The sequence below is a fragment of the Macaca mulatta genome, chromosome 12, assembly GCF_049350105.2.
Source record: "Macaca mulatta isolate MMU2019108-1 chromosome 12, T2T-MMU8v2.0, whole genome shotgun sequence".
Lineage (NCBI taxonomy): Eukaryota > Metazoa > Chordata > Mammalia > Primates > Cercopithecidae > Macaca > Macaca mulatta.
Window position 1 is genome coordinate 97,707,932 of NC_133417.1, and position 27,727 is coordinate 97,735,658.

The window sequence follows — 27,727 nt, forward strand, 5'->3', positions numbered from 1 at the left end:
CTGAATTCTTTTTCTCAGGAAGGAACATCCCTGAGAAAGAGAATGCACGCTGAAGGTAGGCTTATAGACGGCCCCTTTTTAAGGAGTCCCGTCTTTTATGGTCGAAGCCGAAGGGATGAAATAAGCCCCAGCCTCCTATAGTGCTCCCAGGCTTATTAAGTGGAGGAAAATTCCCATCTAATAAATTTTGGTCAGACAGGTTATCTGCTCTGTTTCCTGATAAGATGTTATCTACGACAATGCCTGCTGAAACTCCATTAGCAATTTTAATTTCACCTCCTCCAGTGGTCCTGCGATCTTGCCCTGCCTCCATTTGCTTTGTGATATTGTATTACCTTGTGAAGTATGTGATCTCTGTGACCCACACCATATTCGTGCACTCCCTCCCCTTTTGAAAATAGCTAATAAAAACTTCTTGCTGGTTTTACGACTCGGGGAACATCACGGATCCTGCCGACATGTGATGTCTCCCTCAGACACCCAGCTTTAAATTTCTCTCTCTTGTGCTCTTCCCCTTTATTTCTCAACCCAGCCGAGACACTTAGGAAATAGAAAAGAACCCACGTTAAACATTGGGAGCGGGTTCTCCTGATATAAGAGTAAAGACACAGTTGTTATTATATTTTTACATTTCACCTTGTGAAATGTAAAAAAGTAAAAAATAATTTCTCAAAAAAACTTATAGTGAATACATATTTGAAGGTGTTATTTCAATATAGGGAAGCATGATTCTAAATAGAAGTTCAGAAATGTAGAACGAAAAAATGAATAATGAAAATTGTATGCATATATGTATGTTTAAATTACATTTCACTATATTTATGATGTAATCAAGAAAGTTTTTGTTTTGTTTTGTTTTTGAGATAGGATCCCACTCTGTCACCCAGTCTGGCACCATTTCAACTCACTGTAACCTTTGCCTACCAGGTTCGGGCAATCCTCCTGCTTCAGTCTCCAGAGTAATTGGCAGTACAGGCAAACATCACCACATCTGGCTAATTTTTTTTGTAATTTTTTTTGTAGCAACAGGGTCTCACTATGTTGCCCAGGCTGGTCTCGAACTCCTGAGCTCAGGCAATCCACCCGCCTTGGCCTCCCAATGTGCTGGGATTACAGGCATGAGCCACCATCCCTGGCCAAGAAAATTAAAATAAAACAAATTCCTTGATCTTTCCAGGCATTCAAAAAGAGATAAAAATGCTAATTAATGTTAGAGTTTGATAAATAGGTTGATTGTTGTTAATTTCTAGAGTAATCATCTAAAGAATATCAAAACTGTATGGTACAAACTGCCAATAAAGTATGAAATTGAAAAATCAGATTCACAATTTAAATAAAGAAAAACAAAGAGAAAAAAACATCGAGCAGGAAGGAAAAATGTACTGAATAAAAGTATGCATAGAAAAGTCCTAATTATAGGTGAAAGGACTAATAAATACAGGTGCATTAAAACCATGGAATTCTGTTTATCAAAAGACATGCCTGTGGTTAAGTAAGTTGACTAAATCACTTTAGGCAAGAGAGAAGAGGAGAAATGCTTGGGGCAGAGGGACCTAAAATGTAGATGTTCTGGTTTGGGCACTTTCTTGATGGATTTAAAGAAATATCAAAAGGCTGGCTGAGGCAGATTTAAGGAGAGTACTACGAGTAATAAAAAATGAGATCAGAAATTAACAGAGAGCTAGACCAAGAAAGCCAATTTTTTGTTTTTTGTAAGGATTTTGCCTTTCATTCTGAAATATGAAAACTGAGACTTCACCATTGATTTTAGCACCCTGTAGGCCATTGAAACATAACAGATGTTACAGCACAATGTTGGTGGTGGTGTGTAGGTGGGTGGGTGAGGAGAAGGAGTAGTAAGAATATTACAAAAACCTGACTGGAGATTTAGAAAGGAATAAAGTAAACTGAAGACAGTGAGTACTGATGACTCTTCTAAGAGCTTTTGATATAAAAGAAGTGGAGAATTAGGGTCCTGGCTCCGATGTAATTGCTTTTTCCTTTTACTGAGAGAAATTGATATGAGTTAAGAAGGAATTACTAAGGCAGATAGCAAGGGTAAGGGAGTCCTCCGTAAGGCTTTTCTTTTTAATGAAAAGCAGCCCCAAATCATTTTCTAACAAAGATCACCCTGCAAACTGGGAGCTTGCATGAGCAAATGCCAGCAGGAACTCAGGACTAGACATTTTCAAGATGGCGGCTCCATCTTCCCTTCTCTGCCAGCCTTGTGTGCTGTAAGCAGCAGACAAAATGGGCCCTATCAACTGGAAAGTCCATTTGCATAAGATTAGGTTGGGGCCACCAGTCTTCCCTGTCCACTATGTAAATATCACACATTATCTAACCAATCTATGAGCCCTATGCAAATCAGACACTGCCTTCTCAAACTGGACTATAAAATTTGGGGCATTTGCCGCCAGATGGCCCTTTCAAATCAGACTGCTTGCTCTATAGAGAAAGCTGTTTCTCTTTCTCTTGTTTTCTACCTATTAAACCTCTGCACCTAAACTCCTCGTGTATGTGCTTGTCTTAAATTTTCCTGGGGTGTGACAATGAACCCAGGGTGTATACCCCAGACAACACAGTCACTTCAAAATAACAGATTAATCTGCATGCTTATGTTTTTCTTTGTCAACATGCAGCTGCAAGGGTAAGTACACTGAGAAAGGAGCAGACTTAATAAGGATTGTTCTTTTTTTTTTTTTTTTTGATGTTTCAAAAATTATTTGTATTGTTACATTCCAAAGAGGACACAGGAAGAAAAAAGCCAGTTGTCCAATAATGGTTATACCTTTCAGAAGAGGCAGCCACAACCCCAGCCCTAGTTCAAAGCTGCAAACATTGGAGTTCAAAGAGTTGCCTCTCAGCATGACCGGAAATGCTGACAAATGTGTATATATTATCAATCCAGGAAGGCTCGGGTTTAAAATAAAATTTCTTTATTGCAAGTGTCCAAGTCCTTGGGATTTGTCCTTAAAGGTACTAGAAGATGATGAGTAAGAGCACACACTAGACCAAGACTATGTCTAGTCTTTACAGTAAACTAGCAAATGGCCAGTTTGTTCTATGATGCATTGCATCAGACATCACAGTACATGAAGAAAATCTGCTTTTTGTGAAAAGCCACCAGGCATTTCAGATCCAGTTTACTATGAAGTGCAGACACAGCAGATACCCAGATAAGACAGTCAGTGCAAAAGCCAAATGGGTAAGTCAACTCTTTGATGAGGCTGGCTACACTGCAAAATATACATGAAACTCAAAAATAGAAGGTAAGGTCTATTTACAAAAGTTGTTTAGTAAAGTGACTTGAAAAAAGTTTTAACCACTTCCCAGGGATCCCTCCCCTCTGCCACCAAAAAAACAAACAAACAAAAACAACAACAAAAACCCTGAAAATTATCTTGAAAATCAAGTTAAAACTATGTGGTGAAAAAGAGAATGCTTGTTCCAGGTAAAGGACTTCAAGATAATTTACAGGCAGATTTATTTTTATTAGTAAAAGTAACAAATGGGAAAAGATGTACTGGCTGACTTTGAGCTGTGTGCTTTTAAAAATGTCTCTATTATTACATTAACAAGAAAAAGAAAATCAAGCATGTTTTTGCTTCCAGTTTTGAATCTTTCAGCAACAGTTGGTGAAATCAACAGGGTATTAAAACGAAACCCAGCAAAACGCAGTCAATTATTTCCAGTTTTCTGCTTGTTTCTTTCTAGTCACCTTGAATTCAACCCCAATTAGCTGAGGACAACATGCCGGTCAAAGACAGACTTCCGCTGCTCTTGGACTTGAAGCTTCCAGCGCTGCTGGGCGTATTCTACCTTGCTCAAAACGTTGGCTCGACTGCGGGAGCGGGCTAGCACATGGTGTTCATTTGCAAAAGGCTGGTGATCCCCAATATCATCATCACTCTGTATCAACTGTGAGTGTCCAAAGAGGCGCCTCTTCGGTGTGGGCTCAACCAGAGTAAGATATACCATGTACTGAAGTAGAAGGCCCAAAATGGAGAGAGAAATTATAATGGTAACCTTGATTGTGACAGAGCTTCTCTCTTTGTATTTGCATTCACAGAGTAGACAGTATGCTTCTACATCAGGCCCCTGCACAGGCATAGGCTCCACAACATGAAGGCAATCACACTCTTTCTGAGATATGTTCTTATTATAAATATGTCCAGAATTTTCTTTATAGGGAGGGCAGATATATTTACATCTGACATCCTCGAAATTCTTGGCGGCGTCTGACAGCTGCGCCAGCAGCAGCACGGACAGCGCCAGGCACTACAGGCTGAGCAAAGAGCCAAGTCGAGGAAGGCCTCCCCACAGGGTCGCCATCGCTGGGGGCCCGGCGGTCCCACTGCCCGGAGCCCCAGCGACCGGCTCCCGGCTCGGGCTCAGGCTCAGGCTCAGGCTCGGGACCTGGCTGGGGATCCTCCGCCCGCGCTTCCATAGGATTGTTCTTTAGCTAAATATTTAAAACGAAGGTGCAAGTATTTTAGGGTATACATAAATGAAGTGAGGACATAAGGCTTTAAGAGACACTGAAAAAGTGGAACAGTTCAATGAATTATGGGTCCTTGTGGGGTCATAGTTTTCTTGGTGTGGAGTTAATGCATGTTATCGTTGCAGAACTTTCTCCTTAGTTCAGCTAAAACCAGGTTCTTGTCACGCAACCAGGAAAGATTAAACTCGCAGACACATAGAAAGGTGAGTAGCAGAATTTACTGGGCAAAAAGGAAAAACGAAAAAAAAAAAGAATGCTCAGCAAAGTGAGATGGAGTTATGCTAGCCAGCCCTCCACCTCGCAGATTGATTCCCAGGTCACTACAGGAGCTGAAGAGAGCAGGCTCCTCCCCTGCATAAGGCGGGAATTCCCCATGGCTCCGCACCTTTTCCCACGTGCACACGTTGGGCTCCAGTGCACTGTGGGCATGCCCAGAAAAGCCCTGGACAGGTTCCCTCATCTGACCAAAAGTACCCGGTGTAAACACTTGTGGGGCAGGTGGGAGACTCTCTGGGGACCCTTTTTTATCTGCCTAGCCATTTGACTGTCTCATTATCAGCTGAAAAGATAAAAAGGGACAGTTGGAGATACTTGAAATTGAGATTTTACTGGTGGCACAGTTATTGGTAATGAAAAAATATCTTTTATGACGACAGGAAATACACATATATGTGTGAAGACAAGATCATTGCAAGAGAGGTATTATTATCCTGCATCCTTGAATATTAAAATCATAATGAGGTCATCTATGAGGATACTGAAGTCACTGAAACTGATGACACAGTGCTGAGTTCGTAACAGTGAGTCAGGGGCAAAAATCTTCGAGGAAAAGAAGGGAGTGGCCTGAGACTGCAAATATTGTTGCAAATATGTGGAATAAGGAGAATGAATTATAATGTTGGTTGTTTACCAATAATAGGATATTACTATTTTGGAAAAGCCTTGAGAAAATAGGAAATCAGATATAAATTTTGACAAGAAAGTTTTTGATTAGGCAGTAAGACACCAATATTTAATTATTAGTCAGTGGACATTCATATAACTATAAAGTATGACAAGCATTTAGTAAACTTTGCTTTTCCCTATCAGGGGCATACAACAAATTGCCATTTATGAAGATGACAACTAGATTCATAACTAGATAGCAAAGAGCGATTTCATTATATAAATAAGAATTGAAAGAACCAAAGTAGAGCTGAGGCCATAAAAGGGAAGTAGGAAAGCACTAGAAAAAAAATCTTAACTATATGTATTTTTCCATGTGGTTGTTTGGTTAAAGCTGTTATTCGTTAGTGCCTCAATATGGGGAAATAAATTAGTGATTTCTAAAGGACTTCAGCCTTGTATTAAGTGATAACTTTACTAAATACTCATCTTTATTATTTTTAACCTAATAAATGCACCTGTTGTATAACAGCTTCTCCTTATTATTGCGTATACACTCTTGCTTTTATCATATTCAACAGTATCCAATTCTCTTTCAGAAGTACAACTTGACGGGTAAAATTTAAAAGCTGGGAATGGCTGCTATTTACTATGTCTATCATATGCAAATTAAACCATAAGGAGTAGTAAAACAAATGGCAGTTTTATGTTGAATAAATCTTGAAGCTAAAGAAAGCTGGGAATAAGAACCATGGAATTTGCTTAGGTGGTTAAAGTGATTAAGGTTAACGCCCTCTGTACGCATTACAAACTCTGTCTAGTGATCTGTGTTTGAGTACAGAGTAATCTAATGAATCAATCAGATCCTACATTTCAGCTCAGCTGGTGGAGGGAGAACAATAAAACTTGTGGGACAAAATTGTTCTATTGATCTCGACTTAATCTAATCTCCCCTGCAGTATCTCCTGATCACTGGGTGTCTACCCCTGCAGGACTGTTGCCCTAAAGTAATGACAGCTGGGGTTGTTATTAGGTCAACAATGCTTGCTAGCTCTCTCATTAAGTCCTGTCATCCATTATCAGAATACAGCCATCAAAAACATGACAGCAAGCACGTCTCATGAGTTTGAACCATTCTGTAAGAAAAACATAGCTGAATATGCACACACACACACACACACACACACACACAACAAACACACATACTCACATTTCCTAGTCTAGGTTTATTGATAGGAAAAGAGATTTGGTGCCAAGCCATGTAAGAAAAAATATCTAATTCCCTGTTTCCCATCGATCAAATTAGAATTGCAGGAGTCAGAAGTTGAAAACGTAGGTGCCTTCTTACTTTCTGTTTTTTAAAAATCACTTTATTCAAGACATTGATTATCATTTTTAAAAGGAAATAGGAGCTCATTTCAGTGACAGTATGACCTTCAATAATGCTAGACTCCTGCTGCCTCTAAAATGGCTTTTATGTTTCAAGGGGATTTTTTTTTTCTTTCTTCAACTAAGATTTAAAACTACAGTTGTGAGGTCAGGTGTCTTGTAGAAAGAGATTCAGGGAAGACAGATCCAAAGAGAAATACTGTGATGGTTAATAATTTTGAGGAGAAAAACTAAGCAAATTATTGGCATGCTTATTCAGTGTGTAAATATAATTTCTGCATTATTTTTAATAAAGGGAACGACTAATCTAAATCAGTGGAGAGTGAAGCTATTATTTAATTATAAAGTATAATCAATATGTGTAAATGTTAAAGTTGTGGTGTATTCCCCTTTGAGGGTTACCTATCTTTTTAACGAGGCTTGGAAAAATCCACTATTTTGATTGGAAGTCTTCAATGTAATATAAAAACCTTAAAAATGGTATTATTATTCTTAAAATCTTTGAAAATTTAAAAACATTTTAAAACATTGCCTTCTTCATTTGTGTCTAGTTACAAAAAGTGTAATAAATATGTTGAAATGGGGCTAATGACACCTAGGCATTTAACATTCTCATTTTCAGACGTTTATGAACTATAATTAGATAATTACTGCTAATTGGTATGCTAGGATAACGGAACTATTAGTGTGTAAGAGAGTTAGCAATATGTTGAATGTATGGCATTCATCCAGGGATCAGTGGCGCTGATGTTTTCTTTGCTCTTTTTTGTTAACATTGAATAAAGAATCACTCTTGCTCTTCATTAGCTCCAAAAGTGATTTTGCTTACAATTTTCACTAGTTTATGTTTTACACTATTCATGTTTGTGTCTTTGATACATTGCTCTTTTCCAGAGTTGAAGGGAGTTAAACAAATTATTCACTGAGAACTAAAACCTAAAGCCAACCTTGCAAACTAAACTGTGAGGACTTTTTGTATTTTGGAAGTTCTTTCTCTCCTCTTAATTTGTGGAACTATTTTTGAATACGTTTTTATAACAAAATCATGCTTAAAATCACGAATGCTTTCTAGGGTTATGACCATCATGTTAATACTGGCATTATCTCAAATGTAAAGGCAGCCTGAATTATGCGAAAAGACAGGATGAAGATAACCAGGTGTATTCAAATATAGCAGTAGACATAAGATGGAGAAAGACCTGTACCAGTAATATTAAACTGTGAAAAAGGAGATTAAAATCTCAAGTGGTCTCTTCTATATTCTTCTTTATATATAATGTTATTTAGACCATTTAGAATGAGTTAATATAAATGAATACATTCCTGTTGGCTCTGATTTACAGTTGCAGGGCTAGAAAACTGCCTTAAAAACAAGAAACAACTATGAACACATCTATTGTAAGATATTCAAAGATATTGACTTCCTCATGGATAAACCAAATGAAGTAAGTTAGTCCCTAAAGGCAGTAATAAGAATTACTAGATACTATCTGTCATCTGAGCTACAATATTCAACATTACAATTTCTCTAGAAAAATTTGCTTCATTTAATCTTGGTTTCCCCTACACACACACACACACACACACACACACACACACACACTCTCTCTTTTCAGAATGAATAGAGTAGGATTCTGAGATATAATTTTGCACATAACTCAATACCCAAGAGCACTTCTTTATTCCGATGTTAAAGACTCATTTTAGGCCAACATTAACATTGCTGCTTTATGCTCTAAAATGTCAAGCATGTTCTGCTTTAGAGTCATCTTAATAGACCCGTCTTCCTTGCTAGTTACTCATGGCTTCTAACACGAATAGAAATGCAATGCCTAGAAGCATAATGACATGCCTTAAGAAAATATTACTTGTACCATCATTCATTAATTCACTCAATGACAGATGCACCCATATATGATGAATTTCACCAAAGGACTTTAAGGCAGCTATAATTTTTTTGAAAACATTATTTTCTCCACTAATCCAAATCTGCCATATAGTTATTACATTCAAATGATTCCTTCTTTCTGGACCTGTGTCCATTTGTCTAAATGAGTGATGGTTTTCTCCCACCCCTGACCATGCATCACCTGTATAGCACTTTTTTTTTTATTATACTTTAAGTTCTAGGGTACATGTGCACTTTTTTAAAGACAGTTGTTAGGAATCCATTTCATTAAATAAAGAGCACCCTAGACTTTATTTATATCTATTTATATTTATTGTATATCCTTACCCTCTCAATTGAGCCCCTTCAAAGAGAAGTGAACACTCCTGGTTTCTACTTCCCCAGTACCAATCACTTCATTATGGTATGCCTCGAGTACATCATTTCACAAGAAACTGCTTTTGACAAAGACACAGATGACCTCCTTCTGGACAAATCTAATAACTATTTTAAAAACCTTGGTGTAAATATAAGCTATATTGCAGAATGAGTGGCTCTTGTGTCTTAATTTTTTTGTTGTTGTTTCTTTATCTTGACACCATTTGCTCACCTCTGTTTACTCTTGGTGTAATACTTGAGTTTCTCATTTTGTCTCCAAAGCAGTGGTGCCTTCCATAAATCAGTAACTCTTTTCTCTCCACATATACTTCCTTTGCAGTATTTCATCTCTCAGCATTTGAACCATCTTTGCACTAATTGGCCCAACTCTAACTTTCTAAACCTGGCTAATTCTGGAGGTACAGATTGTGTATTTAATTTCCAATTATTCTTGTGTCTTATGGGCTCTTCAAATCTGCCCTATTTCATACTGAGGTCCTCATCTATCTCTCTGTGCCTCTATCTCAAACTTGTGGGGTTTTTTTTGTTTTAATTAATTTATATTTCTGTATAGTTGTCATTACCAAATCAAATGGATTTGAAGCCTGGAAATTATTCTATTGTTACCTTTTCCAATCAATTACTAGGTTCTGACAATTTTACTTTCTAATTTTTTTCAAACATGTCTTACTTAGTCATCTCATCAATTAACAGCGTGTCTTCTCTTACTTTGTTGTGGCAATATTATCACAAGTGGTCATTTTAATACAGCCATGCCGATCTTTAACATGTTTTCCATTTAGCCATTAGTTTATTTAAAATTCAGGTACAGCAACATCAATCCCTTCATTTAAAGTTTAAACAAATCTTACTTCCTCTACAGAGTCCCCTCAAGCCACTTAGATTGGCCTGAAAGTCTATAGTTACTTCAATCTCAGCTCTTTTTTCAGTTCCTCTTCCCTCACCTCAATTTGCATTTTACTATTTGTAGTTACTCAAACAACCGTGCTATGTTTCTATGCTCTCTCATGCATTTCTATTTTAGAATGTCCTTCTAAACTTTCTTCATGTCACTAACCCCTTCCCATTCTCCAGTTGGCAGTTTAACTTTTATATCTGTAGAAAAACCTTCCCTGAATCTCAAGTTTAGTTGAGATATCCCTCCTATTTCCCGTAGCTTTATGTGCCTATTGGTAACTTAGCCTTTGCATGATTTTGAAAATTTTTGTTTGTATGCTTATTTCAGTGAATAGGCATCAAATACCCGCAAATCACGGTCTGTGTCTCAATTATATTTGCAGAGTTTTGCGCAGTGCCTTCCTAGTAGGTACTCAGTAAATACTTGTGGAACTTAAAATGAAGTTAATATTGGAATACTTCCAATATTCCAAAGTCATGTCTTTGGAATATGACTTACAACATGACTTACAACATACAATATTTTCAAATTATAACATATTATAGATATAAATACATTGACAGAGGAATTCCAATATATGATTGAACTTTATCAGTGCTTCAATCATGTCCTATAGACTACTCTATTATCCTCCTTCAATATTTTTTTGCATTCTTTCATTGTCTGCTTTTTGTTTCAATCACACACAGAACAGTCATAAATACTCGATAGTTAATTGTGGATTGTGCTTGCAACTACAACATAGTTCCCGTGTTTATTAAAAACCAATATAGTCTAGTAATTAAAAGAGCCTCTCTGGTTAGGTTGCCTGAGTTTGAATCAGGACAATGTCACCAACTAGCTGAAAATTGCTTGACCTTAATCAGCTTTAGTTACTTGTATATAAAATGAGCATGATAATATTATCTACCACATAAGTTGATTGTGTAGAATGAATAGAATATCACCTATAAAGACAGGGGAGAATTGAGAGAAGAGAGAAAAAAAATGAGTAAGTTAGTTGCCGGATTTCAAGGATGTTTTAATGTAGTGTGTGTGTGTGTGTGTGTGTGTTGCACAGAAATAGTACAAGGTTATGAAACAGAATGGCTATAAACTAAATAGATGAGAGATATATTTAAAATAAGATTTGAGCCTTCAGAAAAAATAAGAGGTCTCTTTTAACTGCGTCTAACTACGTACAAAAATAACATTGAGTCGGATTATGAAATAGGGCATGATGGGAGAAATAAATATGAAGATAGTCTTAAAAGCTTGAGGAGTACAGTTTGACAGGGGAATAGGGATAGAGATGGGAGAAATTCAAGTTATCATTAATAGGGCAGTTTAGGTCACAGAAAAGCTTATGAATGTCAAGCTCCAGAATTTGAATTTTATTTTAACATATGGTAGTTACTTTAGCATGTGGTAGTCAAACAAAAGTACTACCTTTAAAAACTTTGTTATGCATCTTTTAATGCAAACTGAAGGAGACTATCAAGAATAAATACCTGTTTCATTTATTAAATATTTAAACATCATTCTTATTAGGTAGAATTGTTTTAAAAGAGGGAGAGATTAAGTAAAACATAGTAAAATGTGTATCTTCTAAAGGCCTTGATTTAGTCATTGTGCCTTTCCCTTTATTTATTGGACAAAGGTATATGAAAGAAAATTTAGAAATTTCAAATGCATTAGGAAAACAAATGGAGGTGTCAGCTCTCTGCACACACCATTACATGCTCACCTAGAGTGGGCAATGAACAAACTGTCATCCATCACCTTTGTTTGCCTTGTAAGATACACTCAAAGTACCCAGACACAGTGGTTTACTCGCTGTAAATGTTGTTTAATAAAATTGTTACTTCACTTGCTACACCTGCTATGTTCTGACAGTAAATAGTGCTATCAACCTAGTAAAATCAGTGACATTAGGAAGCTAAGCAGATGTTTTAGGGCACAGAAACAAATCTTACCATGAGTGAGTTAAAAAATTAATTTTAACACCAATTTGTCATTTTGCTTGTTTCTTTTCCTTCTTGATCTGTCTTGTAATTAAATGGACAGAGTGCAATGGTTTAAATATGGAGAGACTTCTAAAATATGACACGTTGGTAGAGGCATTTTGTAGACTGATTCACAGATGCACTGTCTTGTACTTTAGCTCCTGAAAATTTGTAATTCAAAAAGCCTCAAGAAAGAGTTCTTGTGCTGATATATTTTGATACAGAATATCTCCATAAAAGTGTCACCACATGAGACTTTGGAGTGTCCGGAGCAATAATTAAACATAGCACTTTGCATTTCAGCAACAACTGATGGATTCTTCCATCATTCTTTAGAGCAGGAAGGCTAGAATTTGTTATTTCTCTGATACAGAAAAAACGTCTTTCAAGTGTGACAGATTATCCTATTACATCCCTGATATAATTCTATAACCACACTGGACACGTGGAATTTATCATTTCACCTATTTGAGAAATAGAAAAATAAAGGCATGCTGATGAAATACATGAAATTATTATTACATGAAATACGTAGGAAGAAGAGCATGGGATTCCATATTAGAAAATCAGTGTTCAATTCGGGTTCTGCCATTTATTAGTTAGTTTATCTCAGTGGATAGTCAAATGTCTCTGGATCTTTTCCTCATGCATAAAAAATTCATAGAACACTCTCAGAATGAAATAAGTAGTACATAGCATGTGGCTTAACTTATTCTTCTTAAACAGGTAATTCAAAAGTTTAGTGTTTAGCAGATAATTTATCACATTCACTTAATATTTTAGGTTACTTATAATCTTGAGGAATTTAACAAAAATGATATATTATATTGATTTGACCAATATTTATTGTGTTTCTATTTTGTGTTATGTACTTTTCTTGGCACTAAGGATAGGGCAACGAATAAAATAGGTTATCAGCTTTCGTAGAGCTCCTGTTCTAATAAATACAGAGCCACAGTAAGGTAAACTAACAAAATACAGTATTTGGGGTGGTAATAAGTTTTACGAAAAAAAAGTTAAGCAGGTTAAGGGAGGAGGGAGTGACATAAACTAGAGGTAAATATTAATTTAGAATAAACCTGTTAAGAAAAGAAACTCAGATTAGAAAAACAAATGAGCAAAGACCCAAATGAAGCAAGTATTGTAAATATTAGAGATCATTCTTAAAGCAAATGAGCATAAACTGGGCCTTAAGGGAAAAAGGCCCTGACATGTTTATCTCCCTGGTGTTCTTTTAGGTACTACATTGTTTGCCCCAACAAGTCTTAAATGTATTAATTAAAAAGCAATCATATTGAAGTCAGAAAAAGCTTCATGATGCAATCATGTAAGAAGTTCTAGGTACCAGGCTAAAGCACAGGATGAAAAGTCCATACACATCTCACATACAGAATATTTAAGTTCAATGAATAAATTTCATTAGACTATACCACTTAAGGATTTAAATGCTGGAGCACTAAAGAATCTTAGAAATTATGGTGAAGGAATTATTAACCCCCAAACTGTAATTAATTTGTTGTATATGTATTTAAAATTAATCTTTTTTAAATTTATTTAACTTTTTCGTATACCATTTTCCTCTAGTATATTTAGCTTTTGTTTTGTTTGTGTTTTACATGTTTATTTTTTATTTTGGTTATTGTTTTTGTTTTAAGTAGTAGACACATAATGGCCTACAAGATGAAGTCTGAGAAACGCATGCATGCATATAGGTATACCATTTGTTAAGTAGTAATAAAGTCATACCTTCCCAGACTCAAAGTTTTAAAAGCTCTGATACTGTCTTTCTTCTGAAAGAGTCTATCTTGTAGATGATGTTATTTCTGGCCACATTTTGCCTTAATTTATGGATTTTGGTGTGATATATATAATATACTAGAAATCAGCTCTACTCAGTATGTAGCGTTGTGTCTAATTCCTTTTCTTTCTTTTATCACATATATTTTTATTTTCAGGTACAAGATTTCTATCTGGTATCAATAACAAACAAATCACATTTTTTCACTCTGTAGGAATTAGGCTGATGGAAAAAAGCTTGCATTTCTGTTTTCAAATTCTGTTTTCTGGTAGCCTCATAATATAATGCAGGGAGAGACAGTACAGTCTGTGGAAAGGGCTATGCTTAAAGCCAGGAACTTGTGTGCCCTTATGTTTGCTGCTGACTAACTTGAGCAAGTCATAACTTTCTGAGCTTCAGTTTTCTCATCTAGGATATGAGGTCCTTTGAGTGTTTCCACATTTTATCCCTCTATGATTCTGTAACATTTAAGAGGACTCATAGTTATTTTCTTCTGTTAACTATTACATGTTTCAAATAATTTCATAAACCCAAATATAACATTGAACACCACTTATACCTTGACATTCTCAACTTCATATCTAGAATAGACTATCATAAAGTGTGAATATGATTTAACATTTTCAACTTATCTACTCACAAATGGGAGTAGGTGCCCTACACTCATATTTTATTTACCTTTGTACCAATCTAATATGACCTGTTTTATTAGTTTGAACTATTTTTACCCTTAGTTATTATATTTTTCTATACATCTACTTTGTCTTTGCTATGAGATTGTAAACTTTATGAAGATAATGAATATAACTTTTTGTTATATCCTGTGATTTTTCAGCACAATTTGCAAAGCAGTCACATATAAATAAGTACATGGACAGATGCTTATTTAACAAAGGAGAATGAATAACAATTATTTTTAAGCTGGTCTTACTACGACATTGATTTATTATGGTTGTCAGATAAAAGGACCATATACAGAAATCCAGCCACAAATCTAGTGATACATTTCCTTAGGCATCTTACATTCAACATCAATTTGTGTCTTATTAAATTAAGGGGAAATAAGTCAGGTAATGTCATGTCATGTAAATATCTGAGCTTACCAATATTTCTATAGAAACTTGATTTAATGTAAATATCATTGTACAACAGAGCTGACTTAAAGCAAATAAAAATAGGATAGGAGGGGGAAAAAGGATTTTATCTAAAACTACTATTCTATCAGTCTCTTCTTTCATATTTTCTTCAGAATAGAATCACTATTTGAAAGGCAATATGTCATAAGAATACACGTCCTTTGCTAGCATAAGATTACATTTACTCATTTATTTAATTGTTTATTTTTTTCTGATACATTCCACTTATAGTCTAGGGTAATAGTAAACAAAGTTCTTTGTTCTTCTAATATATTTTTTCTTAGAAATTCTGTCCTAGAAACAGAAAGCTGAGCTTATGTTAATCTTGATTTGTTTGCATTTTTAAAATTTTCAATAAACAAATCCATAAGAATTATAAAAACTAAGTAATAAACAATTCTATTCACTTTTTAATGCCCATAGAAGTTTGGTGGTTGAAATTCATCTTAAATATAATTGTGTTGCAGACTGCCATTTCAGTTACATTTTTAGAATACTTTCAGATAAACTTTTGACCACTTTCTCTTTATGAAAAATAGAAAAAACTACTAGTAATCATTCACACCACCAGACATAACTCACTGTTAACAACAAGAACAAAAAGTCTCAATTTAATCATTCTTTTTATACAAATGGATTTTCTTTTTAATCATTGTTAGGATCCTGCTAGCTGGATGTCCTCTCGTGGCTTAAGCAGGTACCAGATATTTGAATTTAATTATCTTCCTGGTACCTACAATTTATTCTCTATGGGGTTTAAGCCTATACAAATTATTCACTTTTTGATCTAGTTATGTTTTCATAACCAAACACAAAGATATATGCTTGTTGATCATTTAATTTGAAGAATTGTATGAAAGTTAATTGAGTTAGAATATATTTCTAACATGATAGATGATCATTTAATATATGTGAAAATATTCTTCTGTTCTTTCCAGATTACCTCAACCTCGTACTTCTTTTTACTACCATAGTTTATAAATGGCAAGGAAGAAACAATGAACTAAGGATAGAGTGAAAAAATTGAAAGATGTAAAATATGTTATTTCCTGAATAATAGTTGGATTATTTGGGGAATATGTTCACTCATTCCATTAAGATTTTATCCCCAGAATCATCCTCAAAATATGAGTTATCTGTGTATTATATTCTCCTTTATCAACATAGTGATATGAATACTTTCTCATAGGGTAATTTTAAGTGTCAGATGATTCTAAAAATAATACTCAGCAAATAATGTTATTAGATATTAGATACTATATTCTCATTATCATTAATATTACTGGACTTGTTATTATATGGCAAATTCGGTTATTTACATGAGAATAATTATTCTGGGGATTTTTGGAACAATGATTTAAGTAAACTTCTAGTGGAAAGAAAAGAGATGGCTCTGACCATCAAAGGGTACAATTTCCTGTGGTTCATAACATGTACACACGCCAGTATTGGGTTGTGCTCTCCTCTCCATTTTAACATATGCCTTTTAGCTTTTTCATGGTATGAAATAATTTCTCACTCAAGCATTTTTTTGACATTCATATTTTTTCACCTGTGTAAGAAAAGAGTTATGTGAGTTAAGGAAATATGCATTTCTCTTTGTTCATACTTCTATGGATGACCTTAGCCTCCCCACACTTCAAGTGGGGCAATTTCTGTATGCTCAAGTTTCTAACCAATTATATGACATCTTCCTATTGATTTCCTCTCTGTTCTGGTACTTTGTAAATTGAAACTTGCTTTTATTCTTCCGGGAATATTTTCCCTATCGTTAACAGTAACTTAAGTTTCCCAAGCTAGTTTACTATGATTACCTAGGTAAATCCTCTCAATTCTTCCTGAAAAAGGCTGTCGCTACAATCTGCACTTTATGTGTGTGTGTGTGTGTGTGTGTGTGTGTGTATAGATGCACTTCAATTATATATATATTTACTCATCATCACTATTAGAGGAAATACATATATACAACAACATATATAAATATAATAATATGTAAGTATATATATCAACGTTTAGAATATCTACTTATTGATTCTTAGTTCTAACTTGTTTATACATATTAACTCATTTATAATTATAATTAGCCCACAAATAACGTTCTACTATCATCTTCATTTTATAGGAAAATTGAGTCACAGAGTGGCTAAGTGAATTCCCTGTGATAAAGGAGGGGCAAAGTTGGAAAAATAATATGGTCTAAATTCACTCACTAAAGGTATATGATTACATGATTGTCAAAAAGCTGAATATGACATAGATTGCTATATGTGTATGCTATACTCTTTATGACATATATTTTGTAGCACCCCCTTTAATATATTGAAATATTATATAATAATAGTATAAATGATTTATGTATCTAGTTTAAATAAAATTGATATATTATTCAACCTTTAAAGGAAAACTCGGGGGAAAATAATTTATAATACACATTATTTTAAGTTTTAAATGCTTGTACTCAAGTACAGGAAAAGATTTAAATAAGTATATCTGATTCTTGTATGTACACATGCGATATCATCAACATGAATGGGTCAGGCATATTGTATTGCAGAGTGATACAAGTGTGTTCTATTGGTGGTCTGATTTTTCAAAGTAATGAACAACTCTTGGTAAAACTCTGAATAAAATAAAGTACAACTCCTCTCATGATTTACACAGTAATTACACTAATGAAAATTCAGCATGTATAACTGAGCAAAATGCCCTCTGTGTTGACATCGAAATTTAATTTGTTTCTATGTTTAGATAATTACATACATGTTTCTTATTTCATGAATGCCTGTTGGGATATTTAGAAGATGTGAAAGATGTAGAGTAACACTTCTTTGGGAGTTACTGACCCATGGGTTTTATAAAACGTAGTATCTTTGGTCCTATTTCATAAAATGCCAACTGCCCTTCCCCAAATTACTCCTAGCCATTTCTAGGACATCACATCTAGAGCATGATATCACACATGCTGGGAACATCCTAATTGGTTACCTCTTGTCAATATAACTAGAAACTATGTACATTTTTATAAGATACATCTCATGTTTTCCTTGTGAATTTAGAAAGTATATTAATAAAGCACATATACACTCTCAGGTCAAAAGTTCATCCCTTTTATACAATATTGGGTGACTAGAAACGAATTCTTCTTATATCTTTAAAAGCAGAACAGTTACTGCAGGGAGAAGGAGTAGTCAATAATTTATTGTGCATTTATTTGAAGCCAGGCTTTCAAATGCTAAAGTTGAGTACTGTTCATTTTAAATGCTTTTTGATCTTTTTACTTGCTGTCTTCACCTTTGCTTATAAAGTAAAATCTAAGGGAGAAGACATGTAACTAGTTTGCTCTTAGTTTGGTAGTAATGTGATAGTAATAAGAAAACAGTAAGTCATAATAATTTAACAATTAGTATCTAAATTCCTTTTATGAGATAAAATTGTCATTTTTCATGAAAATAACTTCTGGAGCCACCACAGAGAAGGATTCAGCAAAAGACAATAAAATGAAAGAAACGAAAATGTTATACCAAAAAGTTACTCAGTGTGATGGTTAATTTTAGGTGTCAAATTGACTGGATTAAGGAATACCCAGATAGCTGGTAAAGCATTAGTTCTGGATATGTCTGTGATGATATTTTCAGACGAGATTGGACAGAGTAAAGAAGATCCACCTTCACCCAATAAGGAAGGGCACCATCCAATCAGCTGAGGGCCTGGAGCAGAACGAAAAGGCAGAGGACTGACAATTTCATTTTCTTTTCTGGAGCTGGGACACCCATCTTCTTCTGCCCTTGAACATCAGAACTCCAAGTTCTCTGGCCTTGAAACTCAGGGACTTACACCAGCAGCATTCGAGCTTTCCAGGCCTTCAGCCTCAGACTATGAGTTACACGTGACTCACCTGGTTCTCAGGCCTTTCCACTACAACTGATTAATGAAATAGCTCCCTAGTTCTCCAGCTTTCAGACTTTCAGACGGCCTATCGTGGGACTCCTCAACCCCTGTAATTGCATGAGTCAATTTCCCTTACAAATCCCCTTTCATGCACATATGTACATATATGTAGCCTATTAGTTTTGTTTTTCTGAAGAACCCTGAATAAGACATCCAGGAATTCGGTGGATGCGTGGACAGAAAGACTAAGGTGAGAGTGATGGGAACACAGTTGTCACCGGTAGAGGGTGGTGTCTGCAAGTTGTCCAGGTTCTCGGTGTTTTGAACAAAGGATTGGACAAACGCAAAGAAAGAATGAAGCAACAAAATAATGAAAGCAGGGATACTTTGGAAATGAAAGTACAATCCACAGTGTAGGCACATCTGCCAGCACAGAAAAGGTGGGGGGTTTGCAAAGGGAGTAGCCTCTGGTCCTTTTGCTACCTAGGAGTGAAAAGTTGGGGTTTTCCTTTCAGTTTAGTTCTAGGAAGTCGGGGTGAAACAGCCTTAGGTTCCCTGCCTTCAGACTCTATTCTCCTGCCTCACAGTAGTAATGTGCAGGAACTGAGAAACCAGGCGTTCAATGAATGGTTTCTAGTGGCCTTCGCATTGTTCTTTTTTGCAATGGAATAGTAATAGACATAATTTTTAACAACAAAGATTAGTGACTTTGTAAAGTAAGTCTATAGCAATCATAGCATTGTGTTTAAACTTAAGTACTTAACCATTCCTTTGCATTTTGAGAATTAGTAGTTAAAATAAAGTGTTTTAAAATAAATTTTTTCATATTTTTCAGCTGTTTATATAAAATGTAATCAAAGATTTTTTATTTATCATGTGTTTTCTTTTGTCTGAAGAATATTGAGTCAGATTCCATTTCTTAATCGCATAGGTAGTTGTATCTATCTCTGGACTCTATTTAAGTGGTTCTTAACCTCTTTTCTCGCCAGCACATACGAAGAGTATGTCATTGACTTTGGATCTTCAAAGTAGGCATAAGAAACAGATTCTCTGGGCTGAGGGAAGTAGATGTATGTTTCTTGGTTTGGAAACTCTTTTCCCGCCCCCAGCAATGCAAGCTTTCTAGAATGAGAATCACCGAATCTAAGTAATTAAATCATTAATTGTATTCTTGATCCTGGCTTACAAGGTTCAAAATTGCTGTCTTATAAATATTTGAAAAGGTGTTCTGTTATTTGTGTCCTGGTATGTTTATATCAAATAATGTATTACATTGTAGTGTTTCCTAGAGGATTGTAACAATGTCAATCAGTTGTTTCAACTTTATTCCAATTTTAAATGTACTAGGTGATTGCAGCTATTCCTTTCATCCTGTGATGTCTCCACTCACTTTTTTTGAACTTAATAGTAAACATTTCAGAAACACAGAAAGCTGAGAGACTAGTACAACAAATAACTTTTTTTTTTAGACTCTGCAACTGATATTATTTTTCCATCTTTGCTGTATCTCTCCCAGGAAAATTTAGGTTTTCAGAGCTGTTTGAAAGTAAGTAGCATGTATTATGGCAATTCACCCTTAAATACCTCAATATACATCGTCGAATAAGCACAATACCTGTAGCACACTGAAGAAGATTAAATGCTCTGTAATATCATCAAAATCACAGTCTATGGTCAAAATGCCTCAATTTTTTTCCATAATACATTATGTAACTTTCTAACTTTTTTTTGGAACCAGAATTGAATTAGGTTTCCAACACTAAATTTGATTTTGAATCCCTTGAATATCCTTTATGCTAAAGTGTCTCTCCACCTTTTTATTTAGACTAACGTTAGAAGTGCCTGGTCAGTTATTTTATAGATTGGTGCTGCTAAAATTTTAGTGTGCTCATGAATTAACTGAGTCTGCTGAAAAGCAGATTCCTACTGAGTAAGTCTAGCTTGGGGTATGAAAGTGTAAGATTCTAACAAGCTTCCAGGTGATATCGTAGGTCTGAGGACCAAGCTTAAGGCTGTAGAAGGTCCTACATTCCTAATTTATTTCTCCATTTCTATTTCCTCCTAATAGGTGTTGTTGTTTTTATTGTTTTTTACTAGGACGTCTACTTTTAGTTTAATGTAAACTGGAAAATAAGGTTATGCTTGATTGGATTCATGTTAAATATTTTTGGCCATAATACATAATAAAAGGTATTATGTTCTTCATATTGCATCATTTGAGGAGATACTTGTTATAATATTCCAAAATCAGTGATGCTAGTTTTATCACTTAATGAAGGTGATGATTGACAGCTCTCTCCTTTGTTAAGTTATGTTCTTTCCCTTTTGCAATTGGCCTCTTATCTGTGGGGTGCTATTTAGCTCATGCAGATATCTTGATTTCTAACAGTCTTCCCTCCGTGTTTGTTTTAATGTGATTACTTTTATTTTCACGATGGTTTAAATTTGTGCTAAAACACTATGTTTAAATACCACCACCAATAATAATAAATCCACTACATTGTAAACTTATATATAATTGATTGAGTAGCAGGCTTAAAAGGAAACAATTCATTCAAGACTTTGGATCTGCATTTAGTTTAAAAACATTGTAAACACGCAAACTTTATCATGCCAAAGTAAAACGTAAAGAGCTATTAAAAACAAATACATTGTTATTTTGGTTATAATCCCTCCTAGAAGAAGTCTACCAGATGCAGGCACAACTACCAGGGGAGTGAACACAGCAGCCTTCAGAAGGTGTCATGAAAGTGTAGACCCTCATTTTTCCATCCTCAGCCTCCAGCAGGACAACATGGGGCCTCTTGATGACCATGAGCTTCCCTTGGTTCCTTGTGCTGGCACTTGCTTGGTTTTGCAGTTTAAAACCACTGTTAAGAAAGGACTGTTTGACTGTTTAAACAGTGAACTGCCATGAACTGTCCTTTAACTCACTTCAGTTGGATGTGAAATGCAAGAAGACGACCTGGCAGGCCTGTGACTTCTCCCCAAGTTCAAAGCCCTGTGAGAGAGGTGCAGGAGCCATGCCTGCATGGAGATTGGAAATCTGCAGCTGGGGACAGCGGCAGAGGAGCTGTCTTAGAAGGCCGAATGCTGGACCCTGTAAACTGGACCCTGGAACCCAGGTTTGGGACATTGGCAGTCATGAAGCTGGACTCCATCCATGGCCATTCTGATAGGCCATAAACCCCAGCACCATCCTGCTGTACTTTGATGCAGGAACGCTTCTCCCTTCCTATACAGAGTCTATGAAAGAGTGGCCAAAGTTGCTGTGTCTGTTTTTCAACCAACAGCTCATCCTTACCAAGGCCAATGGGACGTTTCTGCCAGTCCACCCGAGACTTGTCAGAAGACCTGAACTAGAGGGTGCTCCTGTTGCTTGAATACACTCTGGATGAGCATCTCCACCAAAGACCTCAAAGATCTGATGTTACACTATGGGGTTATTTCAGTGGTGAAGATTTCTTAGCCTTTATCACCAAGAGGGGAGAGAGGGGCTAAGGAGAGAATAGGACCAGGCTCTTGGAGGTAACTGTCAAAATCTCTTCAAACCCCTTAAAGCCATTACTTTGTTAACTGCCTCCTTGGTCATTATTGTGTGGAACCTACTTTTTGAGAGACAATCCAATCTCCATTTTACCATAGGAGGTGTTGAAAGTTAAAGCATACTTTTCTGGAGAACCTCAAGATCCAGGCATAGTTTGGGTCTCAGATGATTATTTTTTACCTTCTATATGCTGTGTGATTGTGACTCATTTTGATTATCTATGACCACAAAATGCTTCTAAATTCTTTTGCCTTTACCCACTGAATCTGTCTGCAAGGTTTCACTAGTCTGTTTGAGTGATTTATTCTTAATCTTACATGTTTTGGAAACCAATTGAGTCCCCATCCATGACTCTCCTCTTTAGTCTAAATTTCTCAATCATAACCTACTGATACTTGAGCTCCAAGATATCAGTTACCCGCTCTTGACCTGGATTTTAGGTGTGTTCTTTAAGTCAGCTCTTCCATTTCTTCAAGTTGGTTTTTGGTTTTCCCACTATGAAGTCCTCCTACCACCAGATCCTATGTGTTCGATAAGTGTATACCATTATTTTCACCACAAGACACAAAACTTCCATACCGCCTTGTGATTGGGCTGCAGTTTTGTAGGACCCAGAGTCTTCAGGCTTCTCCTGATGAAGGCCCAAACTTGCGCTGATGGAGGCAGCCATTCTTGTGCAACATTGACAGAGGTACTTGGCTCACGTGGACACTAGACTATTGCAGACGTAGATTCTGTAACTCCATTAATTTGCCTCTGGGACCCCTGATGAATTGAATATTAAAAAGAGTACCCCTTGCTTCCCATAAAACACACATGAAACTCAGAAGTTGCCTTTCCTCCTGGAGTAACTGACATCACACTATCTGCTTTTGGTTGGTACATTTCCCTTGTAGATACATCATTTTTCTTTTTTTAACCTTTTGAGTACATCTTTCATTCAGTTTTGTGGATGCTTTCTTTAGTAGGCATTCCAAACATGTGTGTGTGTGTGTGCGCGCACGCGCACGCACGCCCATGTGCATCTCTTTTCTGCTAAAATATTTTATCACTTCCATGGCAAGACTAACCTGGGCAGTTTGCAGCATCTGAGAGCCTCTTCACTGGAGTTATTGACTGGCCACTAGGACGGGCCTTATAATGGAGCAGAAGTTGTTAGTGTTAAATAGCCCTTGCTGACTTCCCATAGCTGTTGAACTCTCTGCTCTCATTTTTGAAGAAGATTCATGGACTGGAGACACAGTAGATGAGGCTAGAAAAACAAGATTCAACCTGGGGGAGCCTGATGCTGCACTCTCCACTCCGGTGTCCCTGAGGGGCCTCGTCTCTTCTTGGTAGTGATGCTACCATTTTCCAGGACAAAGGGACCTGTTTGTATTATGGAAAATGAGCAGCAGTGCTGAGCCCAGGAGAGGGAACAGATAGGGGTGCTACTCCTGTGGTTTGACCCAGATCAGCTGTAACCACCTGATGAGTCTTATCTTGTCATACCCTGTTGATAACAGAACGTCCAGTTATTTTGTAGGCACAGAGCTAAGAAGCTGTAAAATCATGTCCCAAATGGTTAAAGAAACAAGTGACTATCAGGAATTACTGAGTTTACAGAATGGCAGATGAGAAAAAGAGACAGATTGCTGACACTTTCTCTACTTGTAAGATACCAAATCTAGTTGAAATTCATTGGAACCAATATGACCAAATGGAGAGTGCACAGAATGAACTTGCTGATGTCACACTCTGAATATCCATTGCATGTAGCATACTAACTCCCCCCAGAGTTACACATGAAGAGGTACTGAGAGACAACTGCACGTGCCAGGAGGCTTTTCAGTCCTCCTCCTTTTACCAATCACCTGCTAATCCCAGAACTCGCCCCCTAAACCTTTACTAATAAATATACTGTCTTAAAGCCAACATGGAGAGACAGATTTGAGTTTCACCTCCTGTCTCTTTGCCGGTCAACTTCACAATAAAGCCTTTATTTTCCTCAAAACTGGTGCCATAGTATTGGCTTCTATATGAATTGGGTGGGAAGCCCTTTTGCTTGATAACACAGTAACTTCTGTTGGCTGACTCCCGAGCTCACCCTGAAATGGGTTGTCGGCTAATTGCCCAGGCCTCCCAATTGTAGATACATGATGCCTACACCTAACATCTTTGGCTTTATTGATAAATCACTATTGAATCAGTTATCAAATCTGGGCTCACAAAATAATGATTTCTTAATTGATAATTGCCATTTATCCAGAGAGAAGAGTTTTCTATTTTTCCTTTAAGTTTGGTATTGCTATGAGCTCTTTATTTGGTTTTAATTATTTAACAGTTTTGACTTACTTGAAGGTTTTTTTCCCCCTCGTTGTCAAAAGTTAGCCATTTAGTCAGAGGGGACTCCTTCAAGCTGGCTTCTAGGTTCTTTTCATATAACCATAGGTTATTGTTCTTCATGTTTTAGTACTTCCTCACTTTCTGGAACTACTACATCTAACACGCTTAACTTGTATTTTCCCTACTTCTGATCAGCCATATTCCCAAGGATCTCTGATCCTTTTAATGGGGAAGAATATTTACAAAACAAGATGTGGTCACTAGGTGAGCTCATTGCTAGGGGGGTTTCATTGCTTCTAGGTTGTTCTAGTGGATCAGTTATTTATTTTTATCAGATCTTATTTGTCTCATATGAGTCATATAATGTTTGGCTGGATTGCAACTCCAAATAAAATTTTTGAAGAAGAACATATAAATAGCACACTATTCAGGCTGTGATAACTTTATGAACCAGAGGATAACAGAAAGGTGTTGAAAATATTTTTCTGTCACTTTGGCACATGGTTAAATGTCATCGGATATAGAACCCAAGACCACACCTTTTTCTCTAGTTCAGTGATGTTGGTTGTTCCGCTTTCTTCTGTTTCTATATTTGATGAGGAGTCTGAAGTGAGCCCCTATTGTGGTTGATTGGTTGTTGGTTATTTTTTAAAAATAATGTCTACCAAGATAATAGAATTCCTTGAAATCAAATGTATTCATGAGGATTTTTTTTTTTTTTTTTTTTTTTTTTTTTGGTAAGGTCCTGCTCTTGCCCACTCTGGAGTGCAATGGCACAATCACAGTTCACTGCAACCTCAACTTCCCACACTAGAGTGATCTTGTCACTTCAGCTTCTGGAATAGCAGGGACCACAAACACATGCCACCATGCCTAGATAATTATCTTTTGTAGAGACCAGGTCTCCCTAGATGGGTAAGGTGGTCTTGAACTCTTAGGCTAAAGCAGTCTTCTTGCTTCAACTTTCCAAAGTGCTGGGATTACAGGTGTGAACCACTGTGCCCAGGCCATAAAGAATTTTTGAATTTAAATGGGTTCATTTTCACATTAATGTGATTATACCTTTATTACCCTCTCTAGTAACTTGGAGGAACATTTATAATTTCACTCTAGCATTTGAGCCAGAGAGCTACATTTATTTAAGGTTGGGGTAGGGAAGAATATAATATCGTAGGCAGCATTAGCTTGTAAAATTTTCTCTGTGATTTCTCTCTCAACTTACTAAGTATTAATATCTGTTATCACCTTTGAGAGGTAGCCCTTTTGTTTCATTCCACTGCATTCGTAGGAGCTAGCTACATTTTTGGTAAATTGGATAAGACTGACTCCCTGAAGCATAGTGACATCTTGATTTTGTACTTTGCCTTGCATTTTCATCTCATCATTACTGCTATTTCATAGCTGCAAATTTGACTTCCTTAAAGTTCTTATCTTTCCTAGTTTAGAAAGTTGTGGTTCAGTCATAGAGCAAGGGAGAAGAGGGGACAACGTAGTCAAATATTTTCTGAAACTATTTCCCCTAATATCTTCTTTTCTGTTGTGATAAAGGAAGGGCCCAAAGTGATAAAGAGTTTTCAACCTGCTCCCTGCCAAGTAGAAGATCATTTTACTAGCTTCCTTCAGACTTCTCTCCGGATTAACCCACAATACTATATGATGCTTATTTGGGGCTGGATGAGTACTTGCTACTGGTTAATCCTTTCAGTTTGCTTCTTTTCCAGATTGTATATTTTTCTGGCCAATATTTTTTGAACTTTGTGTTATTATCAGTTTGAGGCTCTCTCCACTTTGGATATAGGACATTTTATTTTGTGGGGGTTTATTTCAGAGGTCACCATGAAAGAGGAACAGGTGTTAAATGTTTGTTGTGTTGCCTCTATCTTCAAAGCTGGAGAAACTTAAAGCTTAATGATTTTATCCCTCTAGAAGTCAGAATCACTTCAGTATAATCCCAGGTGCATTCTGATTTGCCCTTCAATACCATAAAGTTCAAAATCCAAGAGCCATTGGGATGCAAAAGAAAATTGTGCCTTCCTCTACTTTTTCCCAGTTTAGAAATCACAACACACAGTACCACTTTAAAAAGCCTTGTTATAGGTAGAGAAATCTATCATATACTGGAGATTTTAAAATTTCCTTTTCAAAACATATGACCGTGAACATCAAAGGTAAGGAAATCAAATCATCCTTTGAATGAGCCACATGAGTCAGACCTAAGAAAAGAAATATATATTTTTTTCATGTTGTGAAACAATTTCTCAATCCAGAAGTTGGAGACTGGTATTTCTCCTATTGAAACATACCAGTCCAGACTGAATGTTACCTTGCAGTCAAGTTCTAATCTAGAACTTTATGTAACTGAAACAATGTATCCCCTTGTGTCTGGCTTTTTTCACTGTGTGTGTGTTTGTGTGTGTGTGTGTGTGTGTGTGTGTGTGTGTGTAAGTAGACCTCTCCTTTTTATCCATGAGTATAATTCCAGTGGATCATATGCCACAGTGTATCCAGTCTCCTAGTGGTGGACCTCTGGAGTACTCCAGTTTTTTGCCATTATGAAAAAAGCAGCTGTCAACAGTTTTGTATGTCTTTTTATACGTCCTCATTTCCACTGGATAAATTTGTAATTACAAGAGTTTAGCTATTTATGCAGTAATATTTTATTTATACTTTTTAAAAGATAATTTCCAACAAGTAGGTAAAACATCATGATCAATATATAAATATAAAAATTTATTTGATTATTGAGAGAATCAATAAGATGTTACAATCAATTCACAGGAAAATTTTAAAAATCACGGACCTATATAGGCCAAAAATTTATAAGTAAATACAAAACTGAATTTTTTTTCATGAGGGTAGGGTAGCAGGAATCCATTGTTTTCCCACTGAACAAATGTTATTTCTGTGACTATTAATGAAAATTACTTGGATTGCTGTTATCTATAACTTACAGAGTAGTAAATAGCTTGAAAACAATTATATAAAGGCATAAAATCAGATAACCTTAAGCATGTATTCCAACCAATGCATGTTTTTCTTGTGACTGTTGAAGACATTTAGTCATTTTTTGTTTCATTACAAAAAC

General features: G+C 36.0%; 1 pseudogene; it reads right to left on the reverse strand.

Annotated features, from left to right (window-relative positions):
- Nucleotides 1-3,472: 3,472 nt before the first annotated feature.
- Nucleotides 3,473-4,335, reverse strand: LOC694700 (transmembrane protein 9B pseudogene; annotated as a pseudogene).
- Between the last annotated feature and the right edge of the window lie 23,392 nt (nt 4,336-27,727).